Below are 18200 nucleotides of genomic sequence, written 5' to 3'. Positions count from 1 at the left end.
CATAAAAAAGATATTAGATTTTTGGGTATTTTCCTGCCTTTGGTCCGCTTTGCATTCACATCTCAAATGCAGGGTTCACTTGCAAGAGTGAATGAGCTTTCACACCACCCCAAACCAACCGGACTATCCGAGGAAATGAACCAGGGTTCGATTAAAGCTTATTATAGTTTATCACAGTATCATGAGCATGTCTTTGTCAGTGGACACTGGACATGGGTATGGAGGCTCCAGGTGCTGCTGCGTTAAAGTGCACATCTTCAATACCTATCTGTACTATTTAAAAGCACAGTGCAGGACACACTCAAAGGTTATCGCACCTCAGAGATGGCAGTGGACATGTATGACAGGACAAAGGCCATATGTAATGGCATCTTGTGGCACAAGCTCAGACCTCAGCTCAGGAGATCAGCTGAGACAGAGACTGTTCTATCCAGAGCTTGAGAGCAGGTTCTCATGAGTTGGATAACAACTTATGAGAGGCATACAGGCATGTTATCCAGCCTCAGACCAGTTTCTCTCAGTGGAATTGCTGCAACCCCTCGCCACACATTACAATATCCAACTATTGCCAGAGGAGATCACAGTTGCAAAGTGTTTCCTGGTCAGGACAGGCAGAGATGCAGTCCCTACTATCCAAAGTGTCTTTTCCCTCCTGGATGATGATGATAATAATAATAATAATAATAATAATAATAATAATAATAATAATAATAATAATAATAATAATAATAATAATAATAATAATAATAATAATAATAATAATAATAATAATAATAATAATAATAATAATAATAATAATAATAATGCATTTGATTTATAAGGCGCCTTTCAGGACACTAAAAAAAAGTCCACAAATCGGTGAATGAAAAATTATAGGATCAAATGAAAACTACTTACTAAAAATGTTTAAAAGTACTAAAAACCAACAAAAAATACCAAACACTAACAATCATTCAGCAAAGACAATGGGGATGCTGACATAAAAAAAAAAAAAAAAAAGTAAAAAAAAAAAAAAAAAAAAATGTAAACAATTTTTTTTTTTTTTTAGATCCGGGGCTAGGAGAAAAACATCCGGGGCTAAAGCCCCGGAAGCCCAGGGCTAACGACGCCACTGACCACTGATCTACACATACAGCCAAAGCATTCCCATTGCTAGGCAAAAACTCCACCTGTTTTCTACACTGCTTCTTCCCTTGCTGGATTTTCTGCATTACTGCCACTTGTACATGTGTGTTGTGGAGAAATTTGTACAGTGTTACAAAGCGATAACACTGTATATTGACTGTAGAACGGGAGCTCTCTCTCTCTCTCTCTCTCTCTTGCTATATGTTGACTGTATCATGCCCAGCCTCGGGCAGCGCTATTATTTAAGCATATGTTGACTGTATGAAAAAAGAAAAAGAAAAATTACCTTTAGGGGGGGGGGGGGGCCTCGCGTTTAAATCTCGCACAGGGCCTCGCATTTCTCCCAGGCGGCCCTGATCCAACATATGTGTAAAGAAACAACATATTCCAGTTAACGGTATATTTTTTTAATGATTCGTTACGGCGAAATCAATACTTCCATTTGTATAAATTAGGTTAACTCGAGGATAGTATTCCGGCTCATGCGCATGCGCGCGCTCGCACAGGCGTAGTGGCGAAACGAGTGTAGATCGCTGGCCAATCAGAGCAACGCGGAAGGGCTTGTTTGTTGCCGAAAGGATACAAGCCACCCTGAGCCCATCCTTCTTCACCTGCGTCTCCCCTGCCCAACGTCGCCACCAGCTCCCCCTGGCGGTACCTGTATCATGTCCCACTATTAAGTGTCAATGTTAGGATATGGAGGATCAAGAGGGGTCAGCAAGTTACACAACGTCATTGTGAACACAGTAGAATGCAAGGAATTAAAGTTAGACACATTGAATTATTGTTAGACATATTCAGGTGTCTACAAATATATATATATATTTTTAAACAGCGGTATAGATTTGTTTACATGGGTAATGTTTGTGAACATTGGAGTTAAACAGACCTATATTTTGATCAAGAAAGTTCCAAATAGCATATCTTCCCATCTAAATCAAATTCTTACAGAATGTATTTGTATATAACCCTAATGTATATGGTCAAAACTAAATCTGAATTGGGCCTTTAACAAATTTAACTTGTACTTGAACTTTATATACATATATACCTTATATACATCTGTGAAACTCTGTTTCAACAGCACTTTTAAAAAGGCAACGTGTGTAGTTTACTACTTTCAGACCTATACATTTTTCTTCTTAATAGTATTCAATATTAATTCAATATTAATTAGCAAATCTTACACATATCTTTTTTTTCTCTACAAAAAGGAATATAAATGATCTATCAACTCAGTCACTGTGATGGATTAAGCATTTTGTGTGTGTGAGTGTGAGTGTGTGTGTGTGTGTGTGTGTGTGTGTGTGTGTGTGTGTGTGTGTGTGTGTGTGTGTGTGTGTGTGTGTGTGTGTGTGTGTGTGTGTGTGTGTGTGTGTGTGTGTGTGTGTGTGTGTGTGTGTGTGTGTGTGCGCGTGCTGAATCGTTTCAACCCCCATACGCGTGTGTGTGCGCGCGCGCGCGCGTGTGTGTGTGTGTGTGTGTGTGTGTGTGTGTGTGTGTGTGTGTGTGTGTGTGTGTCCATTACCTTGGCTGGGGCCCACCAGTCACCATGACAACCAGTTATCTCAGATCTAAATCATATACTTTACAATAGTGAGTACCGCTGACTACAGTTAATGACTTCTCATTACATGACTGATTGTGTTGAGTCATTCTCTCTTGCTTCCCAGCAGAGAAGCCGTTGATTCATCTAACTATCAGACTGTTGATTTGGTTTGTCCACTGCAGTCAATGAAGCTCTCAGGAGCTTTGAATTAGAACAGGATGAGACACAGTTCAGCTGGATACGTTGACTCTTTATCTTTGTTGTCCACCACGTAGTGTTCCTTTGATACAGTTGGAAGACTGATAGGGAGACAAAGTAGGGCAGTGGCTCTCAACATAGGGTCTGGGGAATCGAATCGGGACCTTGTGAATCAGAATCTAATCGATTTGGGGAAATCGGTGGCGATACCCAGCCTATAGTAAAATGTGGGGTATTCTAGAAAACAGCACAAGTTTGATGCTGTGGTTTGGCTGGAATTCCTCCATGTCAAAAATAACAAACATACAAAAATATTTAAAAGGTCCACAAGGATATTTCTTTGGAGTACGCAAAATAAAATATTAATTAAATGCAATTATTTTTCAAGAACTCTTGACATAATTTGGATTTAAATGTTAATCCAACTAAAGGCTCTTCTGCTCAAGAGCTCTGAATAAGACAGGATTAGACACGGTTCAACTGGATACATTGTGTCTATTTTAAGGGGCCGCCTGTAGTATTCCCTCTTTGTTGATACAGTTGGAAGACTGATAGGGAGACAGAGTAGGACAGTGGTTCTCAACATAGGGTCTGGGGACCCCAGGGGTCCTTCCGGGGCTTCCAGGGAGTCCCCATAAAAAGCGGGAATACAAGTTAGAATAGAATATGTAAGAGTGACTATTCTGATCACAGGTTTCACTTTATCCACCGTCATCTCCTCAACTACAGTATAGACAGCTACAGAATTATGATATTCAACAACCAAAATCTTTTCAGATGGCCTGAGACAAAACCGTATCAAATTTGATCTACTAACGGTGGCAGAACTTGACAACTGTTAGGAATGTCTAACTCTTAACTACTAAACCCTGCACAGATTCTAGAGCAGTGTGTATTATGACTCTTAACCACTAAACCCTCACAGACTCTATAGCAGTGTGTATTATGACTCTTAAGCACTAAACCCTGCAGACTCTAGAACAGTGTGTATTATGACTCTTAACTAAACCCTGCAGACTCTATAGCAGTGTGTATTATGACTCTTAACTACTAAACCCTGCAGACTCTAGCGCAGTGTGTATTATGACTCTTATTATGACTAAAGAGTATACAGACCCTCATCTGCACCTTCCATTGACTGCACCTATTGGTCACCTGCAAGGGGATCAATAAAGGAATATCTTAAATGTGGGGCCACAGCCTGATATAAATTCAAGGGTCTTTGAACAAAGGTTTGAGGACATGTCTCTACCATGTCACCATCTCTGGGCAGGTATTGACCTATCATGTTTGATTCGTCTGGGCAGGTGTTGACCTATCATGTTTGATTCGTCTGGCCAGGTGTTGACCTATCATGTTTGATTCGTCTGGGCAGGTGTTGACCTATCATGTTTGATTCGTCTGGGCAGGTGTTGACCTATCATGTTTGATTCGTCTGGGCAGGTGTTGACCTATCATGTTTGATTCGTCTGGGCAGGTGTTGACCTATCATGTTTGATTAGTCTGGCCAGGTGTTGACCTATCATGTTTGATTCGTCTGGGCAGGTGTTGACCTATCATGTTTGATTCGTCTGGCCAGGTGTTGACCTATCATGTTTGATTCGTCTGGGCAGGTGTTGACCTATCATGTTTGATTCGTCCTTGTCATTATTGAAGCATCATAATTATAATGTAATAATTATAATTACAGCATCAAATCTGATCCTGAGCCAACCTTAAACAGGATTTCTAGATAAATAGATTATGTATATTCATACATGAAGCCTTTCTAACACGGGGACACTATTATAAATACAGATGTGATGTTTTATGACATTTTATTTAATGTTAACGGAATCATTTTTACCTAATAGGTACAACTCTTACCACATATGCTTTATTTTAGTTATTTAATGGGTGCTTACAATTCAACCAATCTGCTATGAATACAATGCAGTCTCAGTGTTCAAATAATTATTCTACAATGGGACACATTTGTAGTAAGCCTTCTGAACCAGTATTCTATACAGTATCTGTCTGCCCAAAACAAGTCTTGATTCCATCTATAAAAAAAAATTAACAAACAACAACAACAACAACAACAACAACAACAACAACAACAACAACAACAACAACAACAACAACAACAACAACAACAACAACAACATGTTTCATTTAGGGACACTGGGCGGGCCTGAATGTGACTTATGAATACTGTTGTAAGTGAAGGTCTAATGGAGTTATGTTTTTCTCTGTGCACTTAAAGCCCTAATCCATGATTTATTTGACCATATCATCATACCTCAATGATTTTGATCAAGAAAAAAATAAAGATTAGATTAGATTCAAATGTATTGTCATCATACAGCACAAGTATAGTACAACGAAAAGAAGTTGGCATCTAACCAGAGTCCAAATGTAACAGTACAGTGCATTAACAATATACAATGTATAGTGATTAAACTGGAGTATATATAAATTAGTACTACTGAGTAATAATGCTAATCTGATGTATGTACACGGTTACAGTATTATTATATACGGTGATACAGGTATAAAAAACACTATGGCAGTGGCATAACGGTAAGGGATATATATATATATATATACAGGTATGTAGAAAGGATTATATGAAGGTATATTCAGACAGATGTGGATAAATATATATATGGTAAATATAAATAGGTTGAATGAATGAATATCAATGTGGGTTTGAGTTAGACATTATTTAAACGTTTAATTTGTAGAAGGGAAATACACTACAACTTTCTAATCCCCTTGTAAATATGAATATACTAGATCTGCTGTTCTACTCCAGTATTTACAAGCATTACTAACGTAAACAAACCTTTTATAGCCACAAAATTCATTGTTGTCTGGTGTTGGTCCGTGTATCAAGAGCTCAGTCAATCCGCTAGAGGGTTCCTTGTACAATTTAAAGCATTAGCTCTCTGAGAATCTCTTTCATATCCAATCAAAATTTGTATTGTAACTGAAACATCCCTAACCAAATCGTTTAATCGAATCGGGATCTTGTGAAATGGGGATCATTGTCAATTAACAATAAACATTGTGAATTGGAATCAAATCAATTCAGGGAAATCCGTGGCGGTACACAGCATACAGTAAAATGTGGGGTATTCTAGAAAACAGCACAAGTTTGATACTGTGGTTTGTCGGGAATTCCTCCATGTCCTCTTGAGGAACTGATTCTGAGGAGGAAGATCTGCGACACATTTAAACTGCTGATTTCACCTGCGGAACAGAACTTGCCCTGGAGCAAAGATAACAACATGAACAAATACGTAAAAGGTCCACAGCGATATTTATTTGGAGTATGCCAAATAAAATATTACAATAGCCAGCTGCAACGCTTTCAGGAACTCTTGACATAATTTGGATGTATTATGTTAATCCCGCTAAGGGCTCTCTGCTCAGTGCTGACAATGCTACTGGCTGTAGACAAGCTCTTCATTTTTTAAAAGATAGATGATGCCAGTCTCCAGGAACAACATGGTCATTAATAATTCTGTTGTCCTTGTTGTATAGGTATAAAGGTACATTTTGAGCAGACAGACATGTTATAGAAGACCCCTGTGTCTTTAGTGATGTGATCTCAGTAACAACATGCTTCCATAGGCTTCTCAGTCCTTGCCCCACAATGGTGGAATGAACTACCCACCCCAGTTAGGACAGCCAAAACCCGTCCAATCTTCCGCCGTCGACTAAAGACGCACTTCTTCAACCATTATCTGAAGTAATAATATATAATAAAAAAAAATTAAATACTCTAACCCTAACTAACCTTACTGTCATGCACTTGTCCTAATAAACTAACCTACACTGTAACACGCAACACTTTGATGAACATTGTTACTCAGCTGATAGAGTTGTACCCTTCCTGATGACTTGTCGTACAGAACTTGTAAGTCGCTTTGGATAAAAGCGTCAGCTAAATGACTAAATGTAAATGTACTTACCCCACAATGGTGGAACGAACTTCCCACCACAGTTAGGACAGCCGAAACCCGTCCAATCTTTCGCCGTCGACTAAAGACTAAATACTTTTTTTTTTATCCACTTTTTCTCCCATTTTCTATTTTTCTCCCATCCCAATTTTAATATCGTCCAATTCAACCCTCCCCTGTCTTTTGAACGTTGTTTCTTGCCTCCCACAAGCCGGCTGCAATGTGGACTAAGTCATACATAGCACGAGTCCCCTCCGATACTCGAGGTAACAGCCGTTGCATCTTTTCACCTGTGCGGCTCGATCTTTCAGCGTCGGGGGTCTTGGGCTTTGGAGGGGCCCCGCCCCCGTCGCTTCTTGATTCTACTGCACAGGCGCACCAACCGACCTGTAGGAGTCGCTGTCCACAACGCCCGATCCCCACCCTTCAGTTTCCCTCCCCGTAATACGGCCAATGTGTATTACTGTGGACGACCAGCTAAACTGAAAGCAATGTGGAGAGCGGGGCTCGAACAGGAGGCATCCTGTTCGAGCCTATCTCCAGCATTCGTGGAGAGCGCCTTGCCCACTGCGCCACGTAGACTAAATACTTCTAAAGACTTCTTCAATCATTATCTGAAATGAGGGGCTAAAAAATTATCTAACCCTAACTAATCTTACTGTCATGCACTTGTCCAAATATACTAACCTACACTGTAGCACTCAACACTTTGATGAACATTGTTTTACAAAACCTGTAAGTCGCTTTGGATAAAAGCATCAGCTAAATGACTAAATGTAAATGTACTTACCGGTAGTTTAGTTTTAGTTTATTTATTTAGCACATTATTTAAAATTACTTTTGCGTGCTACAGTGTAGGTTAGTTTATTAGGACAAGTGCATGACAGTAAGATAGGGTTAGATATAAAAGAATATATATATATTATTTCAGATAATGGTTGAAGAAGTGCGTCTTTAGTCGACTGCGAAAGATTGGACGTGTTTCGGCTGTCCTAACTGGGGTGGGTAGTTCATTCCACCATTGTGGGTGTTACATCCCAATGTATATATTCCCCAGTGTGTGTCTCCATGTGTGTGTGTTCTCCATTTTGTTTCCTCCCTCCAGCCATTGTTCCCTTCCCCATTGGTCCCTGCCAGGCCAATCCTTCCATTATTGCAACACAGCAGTGATTGGTGGATGGCTTTCCAGACTCCAACACTCAATCCACACCACCCAATCATGGATCACCCCACACCTGTTAAAACATGGCTTCTCACTTCAGTCTTTCTCTCTCTCTGGCATGAGGCTAGGCATGTTGTGTTTTTGGTAAACCTGTAACTTTGACAGTATTGCATTTCGTTTATTGGCCTTTGGTGCTTAGTAGTAATTTCCTTGTGTGTGTATGGCCACAGAGAGAGCATTGTTAGTTATAGTTTGTTTTTGTATATATTCTGCTTTTGTTTCTGTATAATTAATGTGTTTTTCTCTCTTTCTCAGGAAGCACAGATGGGGTGAGCTGCCATTTCCTTTGGACATTGTTTTCTCCTGTTTTGGTTAGGTAAGAGTAGTTTAGGTAATGTAATCTCTTTTACCATAGATTAGATTGTGTTTATTTGGAGTATAGTGGTGTTTGTTTGTTGTTTTGGCCTGGGCTCACCCCTGAGCTACATGTGCTTCCTTTGCATCTATTCAATAAATATCATTGTTGTTTACAAACCTGGTCCATCTTTCCTGTCAACCAACTGTTATGTTACAGCCCTTTACCCTTAGACTCACAGGGGTCGTAACAGTGGGGCAAGTACTGAGAATAGGCAACTTCTCTTTGATGACCCTCCCGGAGCTTGGGTAGGAGTAGGTCTGAGGCGGCAAGAAGATGCAGAGCGTAGGGGTCTTGAGGGTGTGTAGTTAGAGACCATTGACCGGAGGTAGGCGGGAGCGATTCCCTTTGCCGCACGGTATGCTAGGTCGAGGGCCTTGAAGCGGATTTGTGCAGCAATGGGAAGCCAGTGCAGGTCCCTAAGAAGTGGGGTGACATGGGCCGACTTCGGTAGGTTTGAGATCAGGCGGGCCGCTGCGTTCTGAATGAGTTGAAGAGGCTTGGTGGCAGTGGCCGGGAGGCCAGCGAGCAGTGCGTTACAGTAGTCGAGGCGGGAGATGACTGTTGATTGGACGAGGAGTTGGGTGGCTTCTTTTGTCAGGAAGGGGCGGATCCTTCTGACGTTGCTCAGGAGGAATCTGCAGGTTCTGGTTGTCGCTGCGATGTGAGCAGAGAAGTTCAAGTGGTCGTCGAGGACAACACCAAGGTTCTTGGCGATCGGGGACGCGGTCACAGCTGCATTCTCGACTGTGATGGAAAGGTCGGTCAGGGGGGAGGATTTGGCCGGCAGGTGGAGCAATTCTGTTTTGCTTAGGTTCAGTTTGAGGTGGTTGGTCGTCATCCGTCGGACAGACAGGCCGAGATCCGCTCAGAGACGTGGATATCTGAGGGAGGGAAGGAGAGGAAGAGTTGAGTATCATCGGCATAACAATGATACGAGAAGCCATGAGACGTGATAATGTTACCCAGTGATTTAGTGTAGAGGGAGAAGAGAAGGGGTCCCAGGACCGAGCCCTTGGGTGGCCGACAGGATCCCTCTCCATGACACTTGGTAGGAGCGGTCATTGAGGTATGATGTCAGCCATGTCAGTGCAGAGCCAGCCACTCCCATTCCTGCGAGGGCCGCGAGGAGGATCTGATGGTTGACTGTGTCGAAGGCTGCAGATAGATCTAGGAGAATCAGGACAGAGGAGAGGCCTTTCACTTTTGCTAAGTGAAGTGCCTCTGTGACCGCAATGAGGGCCGTTTCTGTGGAGTGGCCAGTCCGGAAGCCAGACTGATTAGGGTCTAGGTCCTAGGAGGTCATTCTGTAAGAGATAAGCAGTAAGTTGGTTGGATACAGCACGTTTTAGAAGTGTTTTAGAAAGGAAGGAGAGAAGAGAGACAGGACGATAGTTGCCTATGACGGTGGGGTGCAGGTTTTTTCTTTTATAAGCGCCGTGACTATGGCTTGTTTTAGAGAGGTGGGGACCACCCCCGAGTTGAGTGAGGAGTTGATGGTTGCAGTTAGGAATGGGAGGATGTCCGGTGCTATGGTCTGGAGGAGTGGGGAGGGTAGTTGGACGGTTCGACGTTACCAGTGTCAGGGTCTCGGCTGCTGTAATGGGAGAGAAAGATGACAGAGTGAAGGATGAGGTTCTCGATTCAGTATTTGGAATGGGTGGGTGGGGGTTGGGAGAAGGAGAGCTCTGCGGATGTTCTCACCACAACAACCACCATCACCACCACCATCACCATCACCACCACCATCACCATCACCATCACCACCACCATCACCACAACAACCACCATCACCACCACCATCACCACAACAACCACCATCACCACAACAACCACCACCATCCACCAACACCACCACCATCACCATCACCACCATCACCACCACCACTACCACACTGCATTACGCATGCGCACACATACATACACACAGTCACATGACAACATACTATTATTGTTTATACACAGTCAGAAAACATAACTTGTTCGCACTGTTGGACATATGCCAGTATCGCAAATTAAAAGCAGCATAATTCATGCTGATGACAGCCGATAAAACACAGACTATACCTCAGAATATAATTTGAGCTATTTTTCAATTTAACAAGGGCCTGCAGAGTATAGTACTCCAGTCGCGGCCACGGTGTTGCCAACGAGAACGAAAAGAATATTCTCTCAGATTATGTTCCGATAGCGAGTGTGTGTATGCGTGTGCGCGTGCACGGGCCTGATCTTTGCCCACATTTCTCCGCGGACTGACAACATTCCGCCCCACCCCGGAGAAACACCATCACTGTACCTCAAATCAGGAAGCAACGAGAGAGAGAGACATCTTACGAAGACAAGGCTGCAAGCAACAACAAATACATCATCGACTAAACCGTATAAAGAAAGGCATTTACCGAGAGGAACCATCCTACCGAAGAGCGATATCATTACATCCAGTTTACAGACTTCAACTGTGGATGCATTTGATTCAGTCTAAGCGGAGACGGGTATGTAACATTACTGTATTGTTGACAAACAGAAACGCGGGGACATTGTGTGAGAGGCAGAGGCCACGGGGGGTTGTTGTTACAATGTATCCGATTGGCAGTGTTTCTCTCGCAATAACGTCATAACAGCATAGTAGCGTAATGTTAGTAAACACATATCCACGTCGACTCTGTTTACGACGTGCACGGGTGGATATTCCTCTGGTTTCGATCACAGCAAAATATGTGCGGAATGTTTCACTTTCGTGTTTGCCAAGCCTACACGCGTGTCCACAATATAGCATCATCAGAACATAACAGGTATATTAGTTGTGTGTGAAACACAACGTCGCTTCGAAACAGAGGAGGGTCTCGTCGCTTTTGTCATGTGCTCTTGTGTCATAATATTACACGTCCCCCTCCTCCCAGCTGTGCTGTCACCACTGTCACCAGGGACTGTTTCAATGTTATTCTTGGCATCTCTCGACCAGTGGATGGATCGCCCCCTGTTTGAGGGAGAGAGAGAGGTTGTTGTTTTGATTGTTCTAACGCTGGCTTTGGCAATGTATGTTTCCCATGTCAATAAAGCCCATTTGAATTTAATTGAATATTGAGAGAGAGAGAGAGAGAGAGAGAGAGAGAGAGAGAGAGAGAGAGAGAGAGAGAGAGAGAGAGAGAGAGAAGGAGAAGGTAAGAGAGAGGCAGAGGAGAGAGAGAGGGAGAGAGGAGAGAGAGAGGGAGAGAGAGGGAGAGAATAAACACATCCAGACAGTTCTAACTAGCAGATGCAATATTCAATGATCGGTCAGCATCACATAAAACCAGTGTATGAAAAGCGACACGGGTTATTTTCATCGGTTGAATTCCATGTTATTGTCTAAAATGTCTATTGCTATCACCATTCCAAGCAGACAGCAGCGATGATGATGGATAATATTAGGCCCAACAACAGTTGTTTGCTTTGTTCTTCATCTACACAAGCTCTATGGATAATAAGAGAAGGACAGAGCGAGGCCAGTCCTATGACTTGCTGCTGCCACTGCTGCGACAGTCTATAAATACAACTTTATTACACATGAGTGGGTGTTTAGATCTGAACTCTGATTTAGTGAATTAACCCTTTCACTACCACACTACAGAAGGTTAACCCTTTACTATCACACTACAGACGGTAATAATAAACACTGTTAGGACTATCTGACTCTTAATAATAAACAAACACTGTTAGGACTATCTGACTCTTAATAATAAACAAACACTGTTAGGACTATCTAGTAAAGGGTTAACCTTCTGTAGTGTGGTAGTGAAAGGGTTAAACGCCTTGAGTGTCCTCAGGCCTCGGGGGGGATGTTCAGCGGCGGGAGAAAGTGAACTAATGACACTGGTCTTGGTCTATATCTGGGACAAGTCGGACAAACGAGCGTAACACTTGACACGACATGGCACTTTAGCCTAAGAGTTAGAGAGAGACACATGATCAGAATAGTCGAGAATTTGGGGGCGATAGTGGCTCAGGAGGTAGAGCAGTCGTCTGGTAATTCGGAGGTTCCCAGTTCGATTCCCGCTCCTCCCCCCGGGCAGCATGTCGAAGTGTCCTTGAGCAAGACACTTAACCCCTAATTGCTCCCAATGAGCAGGTTGGCTCCTTGCATGGTTGCCTCCGCTGTCGGTCTGTGAATGTGTGAGTGAATGGGTAAAATGTGAGGAACAAATTGTAAAGCGCTTTGGATAAAAGCTGCTATATAAATGCAGCCATTTGCCATTTAGTCATTCTTATAAATTTTGTCATTTCTGGGGACCCCCTTGGGCCCCCCGTCCTTGAGAGGCCTCCAGGGGGTCCCCATAAATTACAGAATGTACAAGAATGACTATTCTGATCACACGTCTCTTTCTGTCCACTGTTATCTCTCCCCCACCCAAACTAAAGACAGTTGTGGAATTCTGGAATAATTCACATCTAACAACGAATATCTTCTCAGACGGATGGAGGCCCCTGGAACAAAATCGTATCAAATGGGGTGTCCCTGATCTATTTCGTGTCTTATTCTGGGGTTCATTGATGTGAAAAAGTTTGAGAACCGCTGGCCTATATAGATAATGTTAAGCAATCTAGCTCTCAAACGGAACTTTCTATGCCATTTATGGTATTGCATCATGTGGAAGACTATAGCTCAGCCTGGGTCTATCAAGCACTGAGAGGAATAGAGAAAGTCGTGTTAATGCCTGCCTCTACGTATGCAAAGCGATCTGTGTCAGCGACTAAGTTCTAAGTCATTTGGAGTACCTTGTCCCGTGGCCCTGACCCTGCGGCTCTCCAGTGAGTACGGCTGAGGTTGTGTGTTGAATACCTGGTGCAGGAGGCCGCTGGCATTCCTACAAGACTCCGCCTCGCTTCTGTCTGAGAAATATGTTTGTTCAGCAGTCACATGACCTGCTTAGAATTCCTTCATACTTTTGCTAACGACACATGCCCTCTCGCTCGCCGGCAAGGTTCCAGGAGGGTTGTACATTTTGTAAGTATTATTTAGTTTAAAAGAAGGTGGCTGTCACGTGACCCTTTTTACCTTTCCGTTTACTATGTGTGTTCTATTCTGTGTAGAAAGTTGAATACTAACTGGAAATACGTACATTTTCTAGAATACATTGAATAATACAATGGAACCACCAACAGATAATTTGTATACCTGTCGTTAGTGAGAGAGAGGTGACGTGCTATAATGTGCACTTTGCCTGTACACACACACACACACACACACACACACACACACACACACACACACACACACACACACACACACACACACACACACACACACACACACACACACACACACACACACACACACACACACACACACACACACACACACACACACACACACACACACACACACACACACAGTTGTGCCAGTGTGGCAGGCAGATTGTATAGGTGCTAAGCCTGTGTAATATTGTTACACACACGTGCATACGCACGCACGCACGCACACACACACACACACACACACACACACACACACACACACACACACACACACACACACACACACACACACACACACACACACACACACACACACACACACACACACACACACACACACAATATGGTACAGTAGCACTGCAGGTGAATCACGAGGTTAGTCAACTTCCGTCTTCACATACTCGCAAACTTCCTCTCTCCCCTCTCAGTTCTCATCTTGTCTGAGCCTGGTGTTGACAGGTTGAGTCATGCCGCCTCTACGCACCCTCTCTCCACATGCAGCAACACCACCACCACCAGCGCTATACGGTGCTCTTGACAGGTGTGGCGCAACCAGGCGGTTCAGGCCTCTCAAAGGCTGTCGCAATGACAACAAAGCTAGTCATCAGCGATGATGTCACAGCGCGTCAGGCCCTCGTAGAACTCGCACAGCAGATGACAGAGAGATGAATACATTGTACCACCACCAGCGCAAAGTTAAGATCCCCAGCTTGGAGTGGCTGGTTGGTCCCCCAGGTGGCTGCTGTTCTCAGTGGGAACATTCAACATCCCCCCTCCAGGCTCCAGAGGCATGCTGGGAACATGAGGAGGACACCTCAGGGGGATTTAAAGGAGATGATTGTGCTTAACACTTTGGGTGCCGGGAAACGCTTTACAGCGTCTTTCCCGGCCATGCTCAAGGTGCCGAGGACGCTGTACAGCGTCTTTGATCTGTTTACATCTTTTTTCGATTTTCCCCGTCTGAACTTCACCGCCGAGCTTTTGGAAGAAAATTTTAACCGGAAACTGCATTTCCTCTCAAATTTCACTAGGTGGCAGTGTCCCCCTATTTTCTAACACTATCACAATAGGGGGAATATTGTACCCCACAATGAATCTGGCATTTGATTGGCCAGCATACCTGGCCAATGTAACCACAGGTATAAAACGTTAGCGCGATCCCAGAATCTACGAGGTTTTGGAGGAGAGAGAGAGAGAGAGATAGATAGAGCGATAGAGAGAGAGAGAGAGAGATTGAGAGAGAGATTTGAATTGAGATCAGCCTATAGTCTATATTTATAGTGTTATACAGTATAGTGGTAGTATCAGACTAATTGTAAGGTTTCAGCTGTGCTTTAGAAAGTACTTAGTCGTGCTAAGTAGTAGTACTATTCGAGGGATTAGTGTGTAGTCTAGGTAGTATATTTCAGTAGTAGTAATAGTAGTTTGATCAGTTAGTAGTTTCATTTAGATCAGTATGAAGAGACGTAGTGTAGGAAAGCGAGGGGACAATCCGGCGGCGGGTCGCTTTGTTCAGACGAAGCTGGCGTTTGGACCCGCGGTTGTTCAAGCAGCAGCAGCACCAACAGCACCAACGTCTTTGGTAGCTCCGATCGGAGAGAGCCGTGAGACCGTTGCTGGGCCCAGTAACGCGTCTCTCCCCGGGACCGGGAGCGGCTCTACCCGACGCAGTTCGAGGAAGAGGAAGGCTGCCGCTGTGGTCATAGCTTCTTCATGCGAGTCAGGGGACAGCGATTCGACCGCCCACGAATCTGATGGGAGCGCCGATTGGGAACCACCAGGTAATTACACGGTCTTATATATATATATATATATATGTGTGTGTGTGAAACGTGTATTTGATGATTTACATACTGTGACTATGTAACGTTAGTTCGACAAACCAACGGCGATATGCATGTGATTGTGTGTGTGTGTGAAACGTGTATTTGATGATTTACATACTGTGACTGTCTATGTAACGTTAGTTCGACAAACCAACGCCGGCGATATGCATGTGATTGTGTGTGTGTGAAACGTGTATTTGATGATTTACCTACCGCTTATTCTGTGACTATGTAACGTTAGTTTGCCAAACCTAACGCTGATATGCATTTATTATATTCTAGCTCCGGAATCATCTGACGATGATCTCGGCTTGGGTCGGAGGTATGAGTCTGATTCATCGCACGATTCAGACGTGGGAGTCGGACACGGTGGTGGTCGACGGGGCAACGGTACGTCATGTTTACTAATGCAATGTGAATATTGTTTTGTGCATGTTCAAATCGATAGTTGAATGATATAGGATATAGTAGGGATGTAGAGTACAGGCCACGCGACCATGTGCTACAGTTAGGTTGTCTTGTGTGCGTGTGTGTGTGTGTGTGTGTGCATGTGCACGCCCTTTGAAGTGGCTCTTTGAAGTGTGTAGCTATCATGTAAGTGATAATAGTTGCATGCTGGGCATGATACGACGTGGTGGTGGTGGTCGACGTGGTAATTGGTATGTTGCAATGTGAATATTGTTTTGTGCATGTTCAAATCAATAGTTGAATGATATAGGATATAGTAGGCATGCAGTACAGGCCACGCTACCATGTGCTACAGTTAGGTTGTCTTGTGTGCGTGTGTGTGTGTGTGTGTGCATGTGCACGCCCTTTGAAGTGGCTCTTTGAAGTGTGTAGCTATCATGTAAGTGATAATAGTTGCATGCTGGGCATGATACGACGTGGTGGTGGTGGTCGACGTGGTAATTGGTATGTTGCAATGTGAATATTGTTTTGTGCATGTTCAAATCGATAGTTGAATGATATAGGATATAGTAGGCATGCAGTACAGGCCACGCTACCATGTGCTACAGTTAGGTTGTCTTGTGTGCGTGTGTGTGTGTGTGTGTGCATGTGCACGCCCTTTGAAGTGGCTCTTTGAAGTGTGTAGCTATCATGTAAGTGATAATAGTTGCATGCTGGGCATGATACGACGTGGTGGTGGTGGTCGACGTGGTAATTGGTATGTTGCAATGTGAATATTGTTTTGTGCATGTTCAAATCAAGATATAGTAGGCATGTACAGGCCACTACATTTAGTTACATGGATGTGTGTGTGTGTGTGTGTGTAGATGCCTCACCCCATGCCATTTGATGTGTGTGTGTATGTGTGTGTGTGTGTGTGCAGTGTGTGTACACACACACACACACACACAAGATCAAAAGACATGCATCCTCTCCAACACCTTTGAACTTCGCAGTACATGGTGAGGCCTCTATATGCAAATTCCATTGATTACAGCACACACATACACAATGGCATGGACACATGGCGAGGCCTATATTTAAATGCATGGTTGTGTAGCATATGTAAAATTCCATTGATTACAACACACACACATGTACATGCTTTGATGGCCGCTGATTTATTTTGTGTTCACACAGCAGAACACTCCGAAACCGAATCCGGGGCCAATACACCAACATGCTTGGGTATGTACTAACTACATTTATGTATGTGTAAATGTATTACTATTGTGTTTTGTGAGACTTACTTACTGAATGAATTTAATCCAATTCAGATTCTGGCGCAGACCCTGCAGATAGTGACGCTGAGACTGGCAACGACATAGGATCACATTCTACTCCTGCAGGTAATTGTACATGGTGGTGACTGGCTGCTGCTAGAGCCTGGGCCTGGTGGTAGCTGGCTGCTGCTAGAGCCTGGGCCTGGTGGTGACTGGCTGCTGCTAGAGCCTGGGCCTGGTGGTGACTGGCTGCTGCAGGGCCTGGGCCTGGTGGTGACTGGCTGCTGCAGGGCCTGGGCCTGGTGGTGACTGGCTGCTGCAGGGCCTGGTCTGGTGGTGATGGTGGTAAATACAATGACAATGCGTTGCCCTAGTGTAATGTATTACATCATGTGATTCTAGAACTGGATGCTAGTCTGGACATGCCGGAACCTGTTGCAGGGCGGAAACGCACATCTAAGAGCGGTAAGTTGGCCTCACTCTGCACACCACTTCCAGCTCTGACCTCTGACCCCCACACCACGTCCAGCTCTGACATCTGAACCCCACACACACTCACTCATTCACTCACACAGTTTGTAACTACGTGGCATATGAATGTCTACAGTAGGGGTGTTATAGTATATTTGTATAATTGACAGGTCGTGGAGGAGCGAAGAGCAGGGCTGCGATCCGTCAGGAAGAGGAGAATGCCTGGTCTCGTGAGGGCTGGGTGCCTCAAAGGATCCCCTTCACAGCCCAACCGGGGTTGCTCCAGGACGCCAAGGCACTCAGATCTTACCGGCCTGCGAAATGGATGGATCTGTTCCTGACAGATGCTTTTCTGAACTCTATTGTTGCCCAGTCCAACCTCTACGCTGAGCAGTCCATTGCCCGGCTGGACCCCACGCTAACCAGTAGCAGGGCACTGCTTTGGAAGCCCCTCACATTGAAGGAGCTGAAGAAGTTCCTCGGACTCCATTTCCTTAGCAGTGTCCTGCGGAAGCCTCGCGTGGACCAGATGTGGACCACTGACGACATGATGTACACACCGTACTACTCTGATACCATGCCACGCAACAGGTTCCAATTGA

At 44.0% G+C, this 18200-nt stretch overlaps 1 protein-coding gene across 1 annotated transcript in view; it reads left to right on the top strand.

The window, feature by feature from the left end:
- Positions 1-10716: 10716 nt before the first annotated feature.
- The window catches only part of LOC311246146 (myelin basic protein-like), a gene marked incomplete at its 3' end in the record, with an annotated part of 159894 nt that continues 152410 nt past the window's right edge, over positions 10717-18200 (top strand). Inside the window, exon 1 of the mRNA XM_084336256.1 lies at positions 10717-10888. The remainder of the gene's footprint in view (positions 10889-18200) is intronic.

Source organism: Notolepis coatsorum (assembly GCF_963971535.1).
Source record: "Notolepis coatsorum genome assembly, chromosome: 19".
Classification (NCBI taxonomy): Eukaryota; Metazoa; Chordata; class Actinopteri; order Aulopiformes; family Paralepididae; genus Notolepis; species Notolepis coatsorum.
Note: the sequence above shows the minus strand (reverse complement) of the source record. Positions and strands in the feature narration are given on the sequence as shown.